The 15,675-nt window shown below is 47.3% G+C and overlaps 1 long non-coding RNA gene across 1 annotated transcript in view; it reads right to left on the bottom strand.

Moving 5' to 3' along the window:
- The window catches only part of RXRG (retinoid X receptor gamma), a 50,073-nt gene extending 39,397 nt beyond the window's left edge, over positions 1 to 10,676 (bottom strand). The window contains exon 1 of the long non-coding RNA XR_001794394.3: positions 10,201 to 10,676. This is a non-coding gene — a long non-coding RNA (retinoid X receptor gamma). The remainder of the gene's footprint in view (positions 1 to 10,200) is intronic.
- Between the last annotated feature and the right edge of the window lie 4,999 nt (positions 10,677 to 15,675).

Raw genomic sequence — 15,675 nt, 5'->3', positions numbered from 1 at the left:
GTAACTCTGCCTTTCAAATAAAATAAATAAATCTAAAAAAAAAAAAATCCTAGCCCCATCATGCGCTGCACTGTACCACTCCCAGGACAGCCTTTCCTGCTCCTTCCTGATCCAATGCTTGGCTTCTGTCAGGAGGCTGACATGCTGACTTCAGCCCCTCACAACTCACACCCTGGCTCTGGTTCCCTTCACCAAGGCCCCCAGTTCACCCCAACCCTCTCCTGTCTCCCCTATACACAGAAGAACCACCCAGCACCAGGACCTTGCTAAGAGGCACTTCTTACATTTAAGCCATTACCAGCATTGTCACCCACAAACAGTATCACAAAAACGTGAGGGTGCATTGCCGCCCTGAGATTGGACAGGAAGGGGTTTGAGACCCCAGGATTGATTGGCGTAAAGCTCTACATTTCAACAGATGGGAGAAGAGGATATCAGGTATTAAGCTCCCTGCAGGTGGCAGGTGGGGAGCAGACTTAGAAGCTCCATCCTTCTGTGGGAAGCCTTCTCTTCTGCCATAACCCTTTCCAGCTTTCTCAGTGAGGGCAATGCAGAGACGGATCAAGCGTGCAGGAGCACAGACCCTCCTGCCTGAGAGGCTCAGCCTCTGCCTGGCTCTCTCAAGGGGAATGTGAGAGCAACAGGATGCACTGACTGTTGGGATCAGTCCACTGTGTGTACACCCTGGCCAGGCCAGTGGGCCAGCACCCCAGAGCCCTGCAGGGCAGTGCCACCTGGATTCCTGCAGCCCCCAGAGGAGGGCTGACTCTTCTGGCTGGGAGCTGGGCTGCTTCTTCCAATGCTTCCAAGAGGGAGAGGGGGAGAGTAGCATCCCCTAACTCTGTCCCTCTCCTCTACTCCTCCCCACCCCCATTGCTCCCCTCCCCCTCCAGCCCACCCCCTCCCGTCAAATCTATAATGCTGGAGGTAGTGAGAAGCAGGGAGAGATTGATACTCAGCCTCATTATTGCCAACATTATATGTAATTATAGCAAAACCTCACTCATCTGGATCAATTGAGAGAAAAATCAGTCTAAATTCGTGACAAGTTGGCAGATTACTTTTAAATTACAATTTTATGACTTCTAAGTAACACACGTGAATCATTTGTGTTTCAAGCACCACAAGCTAATGGTTACTAAGTGGGGATTTTATAAAAACCTGCTTTAAAAGTCTTTTGTAATTAACACCCCGTTAATATGCTAATGATGCTCCCACTACGCTTTTTAAATTGCTTGAAAACAGATGTATCTTAAATAGGCTTAACACTTCTCCTACCATTTTATTTGCTTAACAAACCTTTTTCTCTTTATTATTTTTTTTTGTGAATGAGCAAATACAAACTAGTTACTACCATAGTCAATTTAATCGCCTTTTCAAATTAATTCTCATGAATTAATAAGATGCTATTGTTTTTGTTTAGAAACCAAATTTTGAGGACTGGAAGGAACATCTGATTTTATAAAAGGGGAAATCATTTCAGAGAGGCTGAGAGACCTGCACAGGGTCACACAGGACAAAAACGCCAGGTCATCTGGCTCTTGGGCGCAAGCTTATTCTATCCACTGCAATCTCACACTCATAAAACTTTTCCCATGTATGCTATTTATTTCCTTTTGAATTACTGGCTTAGGCATTCAGAAAGTATTTGTCACATGCCAATTGTGTGCCAGCCCCATGCTAGGCACCGCAGGAAGAGTGAACCCTCCTGGAGGCCACTGTCTTTTTCATTTGAGTTTCAAGTGACTCAGTAGTGTATAAAGCACAAATTGTGGCCCATTATACAGATCAGGAAATTGAGGTCAGGAAGAACAACAGACCTAGAACCCCATGCTAGTTTAACAGCATCACTATCAATCTTTCTGCATGTTATTAGTGGCATTTTGATGTCACACCCCCTTTCTACCCAGCATCACATTAGAAGTCTTGCTAGACCAGGTGGGTGCTGTGTGTCCCTAATGAATGAGAGATACCAGAGAATCTCACACACAAAGAGCAGCTCTGTCCCTGGAAGCCAGTTCCATATGCTGGTACAGCAGGTATGCTCCAGTTAGTCCCCCAAGACAAATGGCCCAAGGATGTGCCAGGCATTTGCCAAGGGTGCACCCAGCTCATGTTTTGTTCCTGAAGTCTGTGAACACCAATTTTGTCCACATACAGCTATGGAATCCATGACCTCTGTCCTTTTCACTGTCCCCATGGATGCATTGTCCTGATGGCTCTCCCCAGCCTCTAACTATGGACTCTCCTAAAAATGGCAATCATCTTAAAAATACAGCAAAATCGGCCGGCACCGCAGCTCAATAGGCTAATCCTCCACCTAGCGGCGCCGGCACACCGGGTTCTAGTCCCGGTCAGGGCGCCAGATTCTGTCCCAGTTGCCCCTCTTCCAGGCCAGCTCTCTGCTGTGGCCCGGGAGTGCAGTGGAGGATGGCCCAGGTGCTTGGGCCCTGCACCCCATGGGAGACCAGGATAAGCACCTGGCTCCTGCCTCCGGATCAGCACAGTACACAGGCCGCAGCATGCTGGCCACAGCGGCCATTGGAGGGTGAACCAATAGCAAAAGGAAGACCTTTCTCTCTGTCTCTCTCTCTCACTATCCACTCTGCCTGTCAAAAAAAAAAAAAAAAATACAGCAAAATCTATTCCTTGTGCAATGTCACCATTAGGTATGCCATTATTTGTTCTCCTTTGCTTCTAACTATATTGTGTTCCTTGGGTCCATTCACTTCAACTCAGTCCCAAGGAAAAAATTCCAGAAATACTGCTATGAGGTCTTCAGAGTTTGCAACTAGTTTATACATCCCTCCAGGGAAAGAAATGGCTCTCGCTTTCTTGGTGTCCTACATAGCTCCTGCACAGTGCGTAGCTAGTGTGTGCTGAATGGCTGACTGACAGATAGCCCCTCATCAAACTAGGATATCCCATCCCTGCTCTGCTCCCTGCACATCTAGGCTAAGAAAGCACAGGTGCTATGAGCCCCAAAGCCTCCGAGAGACTGCTTCCCCATGATGCTACTGACCAGTAAAAGGAGGGACAACAGACATGGTGAGTCACAGGAATGAAAGCCAGGCAATCAGCCCAGGGGAAACATCACAAAATAGCCACGTGTCACTGCACAATAGGATGTATTCTGAGAAATGTGATCTGGTTGTTGGGAGAACATCATAGAGTATATGTACAGAAACCTAGATGGCAAAGCTGATGATATACCTGTGCTATGTGGTACAGCCTGCTCTACCTAAGCTACAAACCTGCACAGCAAGATACAATGCTGAGTACCTCAGACAGTTGTAACTCAGTGTTAAGTATTCGTATATCCACACATATCTAAATACAGAAAAGATATAGTTAAAATTCTAAGGGAAACAGGCCCAGCAGTGTGGCTCAGCAGGTGAAGCTGCCACGTGGGACCCCAGCATCCTGTATCTGATACCTGGTTGGAATCCTAGCTGCTCTTCTTCAGATCCAGCTCCCTGCTACTGTGCCTGGCAAAGCACCAGAAGATGGCCCAAATACCTAGACCCCTGGAGACCTGAATGCAGTTCCAGGATCCTGGCTTCAGCCTCACCCAGTCCCAGCTGTTGCAGCTATCTGGGAAATGAACCAGCAGATGAAGGCTGGCTGGCTGGCTGTCTCTTTCTCTTTCTCTCTCTCTCTTTCTCACTCTGCCTTTCATATAAATAAAATAAATCCTTTTAAAAAATACTAAGCAATAGGAATTTTCCAGCTCTATTATATTTTTATGGGGGCACTGTCACACATACAGTCTGCCACTGATCCACACGTTGTTACAGGGCACTTGCTCGTTATTTATTTTGCACTTCCTTTGATGCTCCTCTGATTTCCTGTAACTACTTTGAATTAAAGACAACTGACCTTTCCATGTTTAAAGTTTGGTTGTGAATTCTAAAATCCTCTTAGGAGTTTAAGATTGATTTTTTTAAAAAAAGATTGATTTATTTATTTGAAAGGCAGAGTTACAGAGAGGCAGAGAGAGAGAGAGAGAGAGAGAGGTCTTCCCCATCCACTGGTTCACTCCCCAAATGATAGGCTGATCCAAAGCCAGGAGCCTGGAGCTTCTTCTGGGTCCCCCAAGTGGGTGCAGGGGCCCAAGGACTTGGACCATCCTCTACTGCTTTCCCAGGCCATAGTAGGGAGCTGGGTTAGAAGTGGAACAGCTGGGACTTGAACTAGCGCCATATGGGATGCGGCTTCACCTAGTACGCCATAGCACTGGCCCCAAGACTGATCTTTAACCTAGAAACTCCTGCTGTCCCTGACCCTCACTGTTCATGATATTATAGACACTGATGAAAGGGAGCAGGGACTCCCGGTTGTGCTCTGTGCAGTTGAGGAAACTGGGAGGAAGATACTTACCCAGATCACTGCTCTGGGGCCAGGGCACCCCAAAGATAATAGAGTCTGGAAGTCCCAGATCCTGGTTACCATCCTGCATCACTTCAAGAGCACCTACCCTGCAATGTTATTGGTCAAAACATAATTTTCTTTAAAAAAAAAGATTTATTTATTTGGAAGGCAGCTTTACAAAGAGAGAGGAAGAGACAGAGAGAGAAATCTTCCTTCCTCTGGTTTACTCCCCAGATGGCCACAAGAGCAAGGGCTAGGCCAGGCCAAAGCCAGGAGCTTCGTCCAGTTCTCCCACGTAGGTGCAGGGGACCAAGTACTTGGTCTATACTCCAATGCTTTCCCAGGTGCATTAGCAGGGAACTGGATTTTAAGTGGTGCAGCCAGGACTCAAACTGGCACTCATACAGGATGCCGGCATCATACGGAGAGGCTTTACCTGCTATGCCACAATGCTGGGTCCAAAACCTAATTTCTTGAAGTGAGCACTCCCTCTGGGCAGAACCCACACCTTACTTCTTTGACTTTGCCCTCATCTTACAGTCTGCTGACTCTTTAGTGATAGGTGCACCTTCTCTAGCTGGATTTAATACCAGTCTCCAATTCTTGTTAAGAAAAAGGGAAGTTTCCTGTGTATTTACAGTTTGTCAGGCTTTGTATATGAAATCCTTATCCTGTAAAAGGCCAGCCCTTACTCTGTGTGGTTGGCATTGAGCTACTTCACTAAAGGCTGGGGGAAGACTCCTCTTCCTTCCACCTCAGGTGGCTCAGAGGGAGCTTAGAAAACCCAGTTTGAAGACCGCAGGGCTCTGGGCAAGCCTCACCTGCTTTCCCAAGTGTCCTGCCCTGTGGCTGAGGGCACAGACCAGATGATCCGCAGGCTCCTCTGTCTAGATTTGGAATTTCAGCCTCCTGACAGAGAAGCGGAAGGCAGAGCGGCTCACAGCCAAAGTGTTGGCAGTGGCTGCTAACCGAAGAGCAGCCAGAAATGGAAAGGAAACTTCTCTGGAATGATCCATGCCCTAGGAGCCAGCAGACTCTTCAGAACACAGCTACATCTGTGCACATGAGTCTATGCAGTAACTACGGCTGCTTTTGTGTTACAGTGGACCCACCCCATGAGCAGCTGTCAGAGACCAGGGAGCCAGCAGAGACTCAAATATCTGCTCTCTGGCCCTGTAGGGACAAAGTTTGCCAACTCTTGCCCCAGAATGGAAAAGCGGGTCCCCCGGATTAAGATCTACCAGAAAAGCATGTTAGCCTTGGAGGGCCCCATCCCCTGCCCCTACCTAAGTCATTTTATTTCTTTGCTGAAACTTTGTATGTTCAAAAGAAAAAAAGCTGTATTATGATGCATAAGTTGTGAAAAACATAGGGCAAGAATGGAATATCCTAGATGTTCTTCCATATAATCCACTCATTTGGGGCTGTTTGGGGACTCCACCCCTAGACACCTCCTCCAACCCCACCCCATCATGGGGGTTGCAAGCACAGGGTAGCCGTAAGCACTGCCACCAAGGCACATAACTTCCTGGATTTGGGTCCTGGCTGATCTCCTTGCAGCCTGGTGATCCTGGGTGATCCTCAACCTGGTGACTCCACTTTCCCTGCCAGTAAAATGGGGATGGTGGCAATGACAGGTACCGCCCCCTTCCCCACCCCAAGGGTCTTTGTGTGACACGCCTCTGGAACAGGGCTTGGCACGTGGCAGGTGCCTTAGCAATGCTGGCTACTATTCTGAATGTTTTGTGAGGATTTCTGACCCAAGACTGAATCCATCTCCAGAGTCACCCAAACCCAGGCGTTGTAGAAAATCAGCTGCTTCTGTTCGCTGGGCCTCTGTCTTCTCCTTCCAAATCAGAGGCAAGAACACCAGCTTCCTCCAGGGGCACCTGCCAGGCAGGCATCTGATGCTGGTGGCTGAGTTCCCTGCACATCCAGAAGCCACACAATGAGGGGGAGGGGAGTGTGGAGCATTTAGGTTCCTCTTTGCACAGTGTCTTCTCCCAGTTGCTGTTCAGCTCCCTATCTCTTGGTAAGATTGTAAATGTTTCAGAAAATAGTTTACACTAAATATGTTCCTTCCTACATCTCATAAACTGTTCCTCCTTCCTACACAAACCCCAACCACTTACACCCACGGAGGCTCCAATTAGCCACCCACACATCCGAGGATGGAGAAAAACATGTCCTGCACACACACACACACACACACACACTCATGTACACACGCAAGCACAGACCCACACAAGAACCAACGACTTAACCCCTCACTGTGGCTCTTCTTGGATGGAAAGCGGACATTCTACTCGTGAGCAAGGTCGGCCAGGCAGGACTTCTGCACATCCTGGAGTCCCTGTTCCTCAGTGGATCCTAATCTATCCTGCAGTGCATTCCTCAATGGCCAGGCCATAGTGTGTGCAAATGCCAGTCACTGCTGAAGCTACATTTCTGAGACTGGACTGGGGCTCCTGACCCCCAGTGGGTAGCTGCTGTTCCCGGCCTCTCGGGGCAACAGTGTCACACAGAGAAGTTGTGAGAGGCAGCTCAACAGAGCACAGGCCCTGGAACCAGTCCATTGTCCAGCTGTGAGACCTTAACCAAGTTATTTTGTCTCCCGATGCCTCCGTCCCCTCATTCACAAAAGGAGCGTGACCATGCTGGCACTAGCACCTACTTACTGGGTTGTTCTGAGGATTACGTGAGTTGAAAGTAGGCGAGTGCCGAGAGGGGTGGCAGGCATTCCTGTTCCAGTGTGCTTGCTCTGTGAGAGGCACGAAGCCCCTCTCCCCCTGATCTCCTTCTCACCCCGAGGATTACTTCACAATTGGATGGGGGGATTACAGGCTTTGTTTTGCCATCTTCTAAGAGGCAGCAACTGTCTCATCCCAGAAAAACAAATCTCTTACTGAGCAGCTGGCAGACCGAGGACTTGGCAGAGGAGGAGAAGAAAAAAGGCTCTCTCACTGCAGAGGCCCAGAACTGGGAGGGAGAGTGGATGCCCTGGTGGGGCCACCACAGCCCAGGTGGCCACCACCTCCGGCCAGTAGGGCCCGTCTCTCCTTCACTGACCCGACGGTGCTCTGACATCTGGAAAGCATGGCCCTAAACACAAATCCTGGGTGCTATTTCTCAAGGGTGACGTCACTTCCCCAGAGGTCCTCACTCTGTGGTTTCCTTTGGGTTACAGCCCTGATCCTTCAGTAAGTGCCTTGTAACTCGCTGCAAAGGGGTGAGGTGGCTCGAGCTGCAGGTGAGGTCCTCTCCAATGTCCCTTGTGCCTAGGGCACTGGGAGTTAGACCTCCCAGCAGATGGGCTGAGTCCTTCACTGGTGCATGCAAACAAAAAGAAAAACATCAACAAGAAGCAACCACATGGTTCACCTCCCTCAGGAATGACAAGGAAAAGCAGCAGAAGAGGCGGGCATTTCCCACGTTACAGCAAACTCCTTTCTTCCCTGCTGCACTGTGATGTTCCCTTCTTGAAATCTAATTTCACTAAAACCCTAGAGTCCCCACAATGTGGAAAACCTCATCCCACAAAATACAAGGGTCTTTATGGGATTTACTTTCCCATATTCCTGCTTCCTCATTGTACGGTCATGTCTCACTGTTAAACTAATGTTCAGCTTGGTATCTGAGCAAAACAAGGCGATGAAAATATTAACTTGTACTAGGTACTGCATATAGGGACAGCTGCTTTCTCTTGTGCTAGCTCATTTAGTTCCCACAACCGTAAGGATGAGATTATTTAGCCCATTTTAGAGATGAACACACTAAGGCTCAAAGAGGTTCAGGAGCTTGCCTAAAGTCACACAAGGCAGTAAGTAAAAACCTAGGAACCAAACTCAGATCTCCTCTCTCTCTCTCTCTCTCTCTCTCTCTCTCTCTCTTTCTCTCTCTCTCTGCTTCCCCTCTCTGTTGACTATACCAGTATTAAAATAATAGTGTTAAAAATTTGAGAAAGAAGCCTCTCTGGAAGAACTCTGTACCTCAACTCCAGGCAACCTGGGCTAGTCCCTGCCTTTAGGCCTCAGTTTACACATCTGTAGAATGGTAGATCTAAGGTGCTCTTAAAGGACCCTTAGGATACAAAAATTCCAAGATCCGAGCAAGCAGTCCCCTCGCTGGAACTTTAGACCACATCTTCTTTCTCTGGCCTTTACTTTAGCACTCCCCCTAGCCTTTCTACCTTCAGCTCTCCTGTTCACCCCAACTGTCTCCCAGGGTCTCTTTGGCATTTGGGAAGCCAGCATCTCATAGAGCTCAAGGTTCCAAGACTCGGGCTGCTCCTCCAACAACCAAACTCAGATGTGCAGAAAAAAATTAATTCTCAGCTCTTGGTAGGACTGAGAAGGGAGCTGAAAGGGGCCCAGCTATAAACTGGAGATCAAATGTCCAGGTCACAGTCTTGGCTGCCACTCTCACTCTGTCATCAGACTGACCCAAACAACTTGAACATTCTCTCTGGAACGCTGCCACAGCCCCTTACCTCTGGGTCCAAGCAGCAGCCTCCTCATGCCTCTGAGGCTGCACACATCACCCAATATTATAATGTGTCTGTCTAATGAGCCTGGTGCAGAACTAAAGACTGTTTCACTCACATTTGCATGCCCAGTGCCTGGCTGAGAGGAACTACCCAAGGGAGCCTGAATGAATAAGCAACCCCTACCACCACCACTGCTTAACACCTCCCCAGCAGAGACCAAGTCCACCTTGCAATGTCCCTTCGTGCCTCATAGAAGGTTCTGGCCAGCAAAGTAGGCAAGCTTTATTCCCAAGCCTGCAGATGGATCGGCTATCGGTTCACAGACAATGTCAACAGAGCAGGAACTTTTCAGTGCTCCAGACCTTACAAAATATCTGCTTTGTCCTGCCTGCCAGAATCTATAGGGTAAGAGCTCCCCTTTGGGCTCCCAGGAGCAGGAGCTCCGTGCCACCAACTGAGGAGCCAGAGGCCAGTTGGTCAGTTGCAGGTTCTATTTACTCCAAGCTGGGGGACCGAGCTACTTCTGCCAACTGAATCAAGGAGCCCTGGGACTCAGGCTCCGGAAGCTTCCATCAGGTATGACCGGGTCGCCCTGCCTGGCTGACTAACTGGGATCTCCAGTTTGCGTGCTTATAAGAGCCCAGACCCCTGCCCCCACATCCTGACCCAGCAGAGTCAGAGAGAAGCAGGGACCCCAGCATTGGGAAGGGGGCTGCCAAAAGCAGGGGAGGAGAAAGAGGCTATTAGCAAATCAAAAGGGAAGCAAACGCAGGAGGGAAAACCGGGTGGCAAACTAAAGGACTGTGTTTTCTTTTCAAAAATCCAATTAGAGGGAAACCTGCTTTGCAGGAAAACAATCACGCCCTTGTTTACAAAGTACCCTGGGACCCTTCACACAGGTGAAACCGCTCCAGCCGCGTTCTTGCCCGCACAGTTCGGATACTGGATACATCCTAGCAATTTGCCATTCACTCTTCCACTTTTCACACCCACACAAACACATCTGTGTGTAACAATGCTCTTGCTCTATCTTTGTCTGAGATACATGCTAAAGCATGTTGATTTAGAACCCAGCTGACACTACCTCCAAATCCTCATTCTGTATGCACACATATCCTCACCTGTGGTCCATTCTCTTCTCTCTCTCTCTGCCCCCCTCACTCCCTCTGTCTCGCCCCCACACGCACACACACTAGCAGAAACAAGCTCTGCACCACTATAGATGCACATAAACACTCATGATCGCCGTCTCATTCAATGCTCATCCCGGCATTCTGATTCCCCGGCTTCCTTCTGCTCTCTTGGGACAGGTCCACCCTGGGAAGCCCAAGTGGAAGACTCACCGCCAAAGCCTGTGGGAAACTTCATGAAGTGAGAATAATTCCCATACATGTTTGCTCTTCAGTTCATAATCCTGTGCTGCTTGCGGCTGCTCAATCTCACGGCCTCTTCCCGGCTCCCAGGAGCAGCCGGGCTCCCTTCAACTTGGGCTAACAAGAGTGGTCATCGCTTCCTCGCAGCCCTGGGAGCAGGGGCTGGGCCAGCCCTCTGGGATTAGTCAGGAATCTGCCTGGAGATCCGAGAGTCCACATAGTGCGTTGGAGCGGCTGTGGCGGCGGCAGCTGGTGCCTGTCAGTAATCACGCATAATGCTGCCGCCGCTGCCGCCGCCGCCAATGCGACTCTCGCCACCGCGTCGCTGCCGCCCGAGATCCTGTTGCTAGTTTGATTAAGTCGGGGCTGGGCTGCTGCGTGCGACTCTTCCAGCTCCCAGCTGGTCCCCTGAGGTCCCTCCCGGGTGGCACCATCTATTGTCTAGGAAGCCAATCGATGTGTGACCGCCCTGGAGTAGGTCAGGAGCTAGGGGGCATGGGGGAGGCGCTCCAGGTGCCTTTTTCCTTGACTTGCCCCCACGAAAATCAATGGGGCTTTATTAAAATGCTTTTTCCCACTCTGGCGTCTAGCTGCCCGATGCACTTGGTGTTGGATCTGTGAGAGGGGCTGGGAGTGGGGGCCAAGAGGGAGCCGAGCCCTTTCATAGGCACGGCATTAGAATTGCAGGAGGCTGGAGCCCCAGCGACCAGGAAAACGAAAATAGAGTGGTCCTTGCTTCAGTCCCGGGATGGGCCTCTCCTGCTTTCGCAGCTGGAAGCATTTGTTGTACTTTAAAAGGAAAGCTGGACACCACCTGCAGTTGGCAGCCAGTGCCCGCTCACCTGAAAAACTGCCCGTTGAAGAACAGGTGTTGTCTGGTGGTGGTGGTGACTTGGAGGGGATGGATCCACCTTCTGCATCACTGTCATCATGCTACCTGTTTAGAGTCCACCTCTGGGTCCCCTCGGCACAGAGTCTCTCCTGGCTGGAATGGAACGACAGAGTCTGAGCACCCCTTTGATGTTTGGGAGTTGTACAGCATTCCTGCAAGGCACTGCTAAGACTATACTTCAACACTTCCAATAACGGGGCGCTCACTAATGTCCCCTTCTATCTCTCGCCAGCTCTTCCTAAGAGAAAGTCTTCTATTGAGTTGAAGTTGGCCTCTTTTTTCGCCTCACTGCTTTGGCTCCCAGTTCAAGGCTATTCCCTGGAGCCACATAGAGGAATCTGGGGGTCTTTCACAGTGGGGTCTTCTGCAAAATCTGAGAGGTCTGTGCCCAGTTCTCCAGGTGCTCATGGCTCTTCCAGTTACTACATATATCATTAAGTGCTCAAGTCTATTCAAAACCTATCCTTTGTCCAGTAATGTACTTCAGTTTGCATAGACCCCCCTCATGGTGGGGAGGAGGTCATCCAAACTTGGATACAATAGTCCAGATAGGGTCCGCATCTTTTCGTCTCAGTGTTACATGTTGCCAGGGTCATGAGATGCTATCAGCACACTCACCAAAGGCCAGTGTCACGGACTGAGCTCAAAGGGCTGTAGCAAGAATGAGTTTGCTTCAGATGCAGCCCAGGACCCACAGCCAGAGAGGTAAGTCAAGTCAGAGCCCCATAGAAAAAACTCAAGTTTCCAAAGTTAGAACCTAGAACACAAGCTAAGAATGAAAGGTCAGAGGCTGGAACAAAGTCAGGATGACAAAGGAGGGGGCCAAGTTAGGGATCAGAGCAAGAATGGGTCAGGAAAGAGGAAGAACACTTCAAGCCTATGCAGAGAAGCCTTGGGGAATATGGAGCCCCCTTGACTGGTTGCTGGGTCTCAAAGCATGGATCAAGAGCTGGGCAGGGGGCTAGCGTTATGGTGCAGTGGGATAAGCAGCCTCTTATGACACCAGCATCCCGTATGCAAGCGCCAGTCCGAATCCTGGCTGCTCTACTTCTAAACCGGCTTCCTAAGGATGCACACAGGAAGGCAGCAGAAGATGACCCAAGTGCTCAGGCCCCTGACACCTACATGGGAGACCTGGTTGGAGTCCCTGGCTCCTCGTTTCAGCCTGGCTCAGATCTGGCTGTTGTGGCCATTTGGGGTTGGGGGAGGAACCAGCAGATGGAAGATCTCTCTGTCTCTCTCATGCTCTGCCTTTCAAATAAATAAAATAAATATTTTTAAAAATTTTATTTTAGAAAGAGCTTGGAAGACATGAGCAGTACAGAATTCAGGAGGATCATTTGCTCCCTTGCATTAGCATCTGGTGGCTCCACATGTTACTTTATGTTCAATTAACTTGCTAAAACCTCTTTGTTCCCCAAATTGTGTTCTCTTTTTGATAAAAGGTCTTCAAAAAGTTCATAGAAAATCCATTTCAAAAATATTTGCACCAAAATATATTTTCCTTAATTCCATTTTCCACGGATTTTTTTAAAAGCATCCCTGTACATATTCTTCATCATATTTTTGTTCATTTGGTTTAAGCTCCTACACACAATATCTGTCTATATTCTCCCAAAATGAAAACATTTTTGATTCATTCATCATCCCAGATTTTTTGGGACTCTGTTTCTGTTGTGCAGTGTCTTATTCCTACCTTCATTTCATGACTTCTGAAAATATGATGAATTGTTTTCTATGTTTTATCTAACTCATTGATAAAAATGTTGAAAAGAATCTAGCAAAGACATATCATTTGTTAGTGCCTTTAGCACTTTGCTCTGCCACTTACTGGTTTTATGCCTTGGAGAGGCTCTAGCTGTGGACTCCGTACCAACTCAGAGGTCACACTTGCTGGGTGCAAATTCTAGCTCCGTTGCTCACAGTCTTGTATCACTGGCAAGTCATTGAATGTACCTGCCTCTCAGTTACCTCACAGGCCTGCTGTGAGGACTAAAAGAGTAAACACAGGCTAATCACTTAGAATATGCCAGATACATAGCAAATTTCAATATATGTAAGCTAATTAGATGATGAGGAGGATGTAACTTTAAGCAAGTCATTTCACCTTTTGCTTTCATCTTCTCATTTGTAAAATGATGGAGCAGGGATAGATGAGTTTCAATATCCCTCTACAACTTTGAAACTGAGTGCAATCTAATCCAGAACTTATTCCTTCATAGTCCACTTCTCTGCAGCAGTATCTGAAGCAAGTGTCTTACTGAAGTACACACTACAGTTTTCTATTGTATGCCTGTCACAGAAGGAAATGAGCTATTCCAACTGGCTTTTTGTTGAACCTGTGCTTGCAAAGATTCTTCCAAGTGTTCAGGCACTAAAAAAAAATTTTCCTTTTCCCCCTAAAAATCCCCACCCTAGAGCCTTGTCCAAGGCCAATGTCAAGATGATCTGCTAACAGTTTCTGGTACATTCTACTTTCTTTCCCTTTCACTAAGTTAGACATTGCCTACTTCTTGTTCTCATAGAATAAAAGACAAATTTTATAACTTGGCACGGAAAGGCTTTTCCATTGTGTCTCAACCTACCTTCTGAGCTCTATGTAGAGGAAAGTGCTCTGGGTCAGTCATCAAATGGCCCAGGGCTCTGCCACTCTCTGGTGGTCTGACTTTGGGTGAGCTCATTTATTCTCTGGGGAAAATATCCATTCCATCTATCTCATGAGGTTCATGGTTTTGGTTTTGGTTTTGGTTTTGTAGATCACATAATGAGAATTGGGCAAGTGTTCCCTTTCTACACTGCCGAATTCTATACAATTTCTCTGTAAGGCAAATGCTAAGAATTCATATTTTCTTATTTTTCTTTCTGGCCTTTCTTCAATGGTCCCTTCTGGACTGGCTACTTCCCAATATGACCACACTTAAGTTCAGTTCCCACTATGATCACACTTATATTGCAAAGATCTCCCCTTAGCCTAAGTCTCACAAAACCCTATTGTCTACTGTGTTCAGGTGATGCTTAACAGATAGGGCTGGCTCTGTGGCATCCCCTGTGCAGTGGAGCTGAATGGTCATCTGTCCTCCTTTGAAAATGTCTCATCTTCATCTCATGACTGTTAACTATTCAAGGACAGTGATAGTGTATTGGGTGTCTGTTTTCCTGTATTAAGTGATAGAACAGTTTTTAAATAAATATTTTTGCACAAGACAGTGTTTGATTCACTTACTATATGCAGTACGCTTTCCTTGTTATACGTTCTTGATGATTTAACATCCCATAACAAGCCACAAAGTTGGCATAAGGTTCAAGAAATATGAACATGGCTTTTCTTTTTAATACACGTTTTTTTGCTTGGCACTATTGTGTCTTGTCTAAAACTATAATTGATGTAACAGTATTGTCCTAACTAACTGATATTTCTAGCCTAAGCCCTTCCCAGACAACTTCAGTCACTCCAGTATCTACGCTGTTAATGAATTCACATTAGGATGTCAAGTGCTCGGCGTCCATGGTTAGGAGTTGGCTAGTTCATTCAGAACAATTCTGGACTTCCTTCTTGTCAATGATAATCATCCTTCTAATTAACATGTTCAGCTTTTATTAAAACCATTAGTACCTGTGAGTAAATGAAAAAACATGCATTTTCACTAGTACATTGGACACAAACTCAACCAATAATATATTCTTCCTGGTGGCCAAAGGATATAGCTTTATCTCTGATTTTTTTCTTTCAATCAATGGTGATATAAAATATCATTTTGCAGCAAACGCAAGATGAAAAACCAAACTCATCCATTTGAAAATTACCAGTAAACATTAATTACAGAATTGAGATGCCAGTGTCTCCACACTGATGCTATGGATCCTTGTTTTTATAGTAAGTAGTGACAGAACTGAGTAGAAAAGCCAGGCTCCCAATTTGGACTCCCAGCCAATATGTCATTCACGAGGCCATGACCTTACTCTCCTTAATGAAATATCTCTGTTGAATGAGTGCTTACCATTATTGTTTATTCTCTCTGCTGTTATCATTCATTCACTTATCATTTGGCCAACACTTTGTGAAGGCTTATTATCTATCCATCAGTGGGGAGGTACTAAAGGCAAAGAGAAATACAGTTCCTGATTTTATGGGGCTTATATAATCTGATGCAGATGATGGATATTCAATAAGTAAATATCATTATAAACCATAAGAAGTGCTGTGAAGAAAAATTACTGAACAAAATGAGAATGTATAGAGGGTGGATCTGATTTAAATGGAAAGGACTGGGAAAACAGTTACACTCAGATGGAAAGCAGAGTAGGAGTCAACCCAGGCAAGAAGAGGAGGGGCAGGGGAGGAGGGGCAGGTGAGGAGGGGATACCAGGTGGAGAAAACAACAGGTCTAATAACTCTGGGAAGGAAAGGAAGTCAATGCACCCAAGAAGCTGGATAGTGAGCATGTCCAGGTATCCCATGCAAACGATCTGGCCTTCCAGAGTTCCATTGTTCTATTGTCTCACCCATGATTCTGTCAACCCACGTTGGACATCCCATGTCAATTTTGGACTCT

The sequence above is a fragment of the Oryctolagus cuniculus genome, chromosome 7 (assembly GCF_964237555.1).
Source record: "Oryctolagus cuniculus chromosome 7, mOryCun1.1, whole genome shotgun sequence".
NCBI classification, from domain to species: domain Eukaryota; kingdom Metazoa; phylum Chordata; class Mammalia; order Lagomorpha; family Leporidae; genus Oryctolagus; species Oryctolagus cuniculus.
The sequence above is the reverse complement of the archived record's forward strand: the minus strand, read 5'-3'. Positions and strand labels throughout refer to the sequence as shown.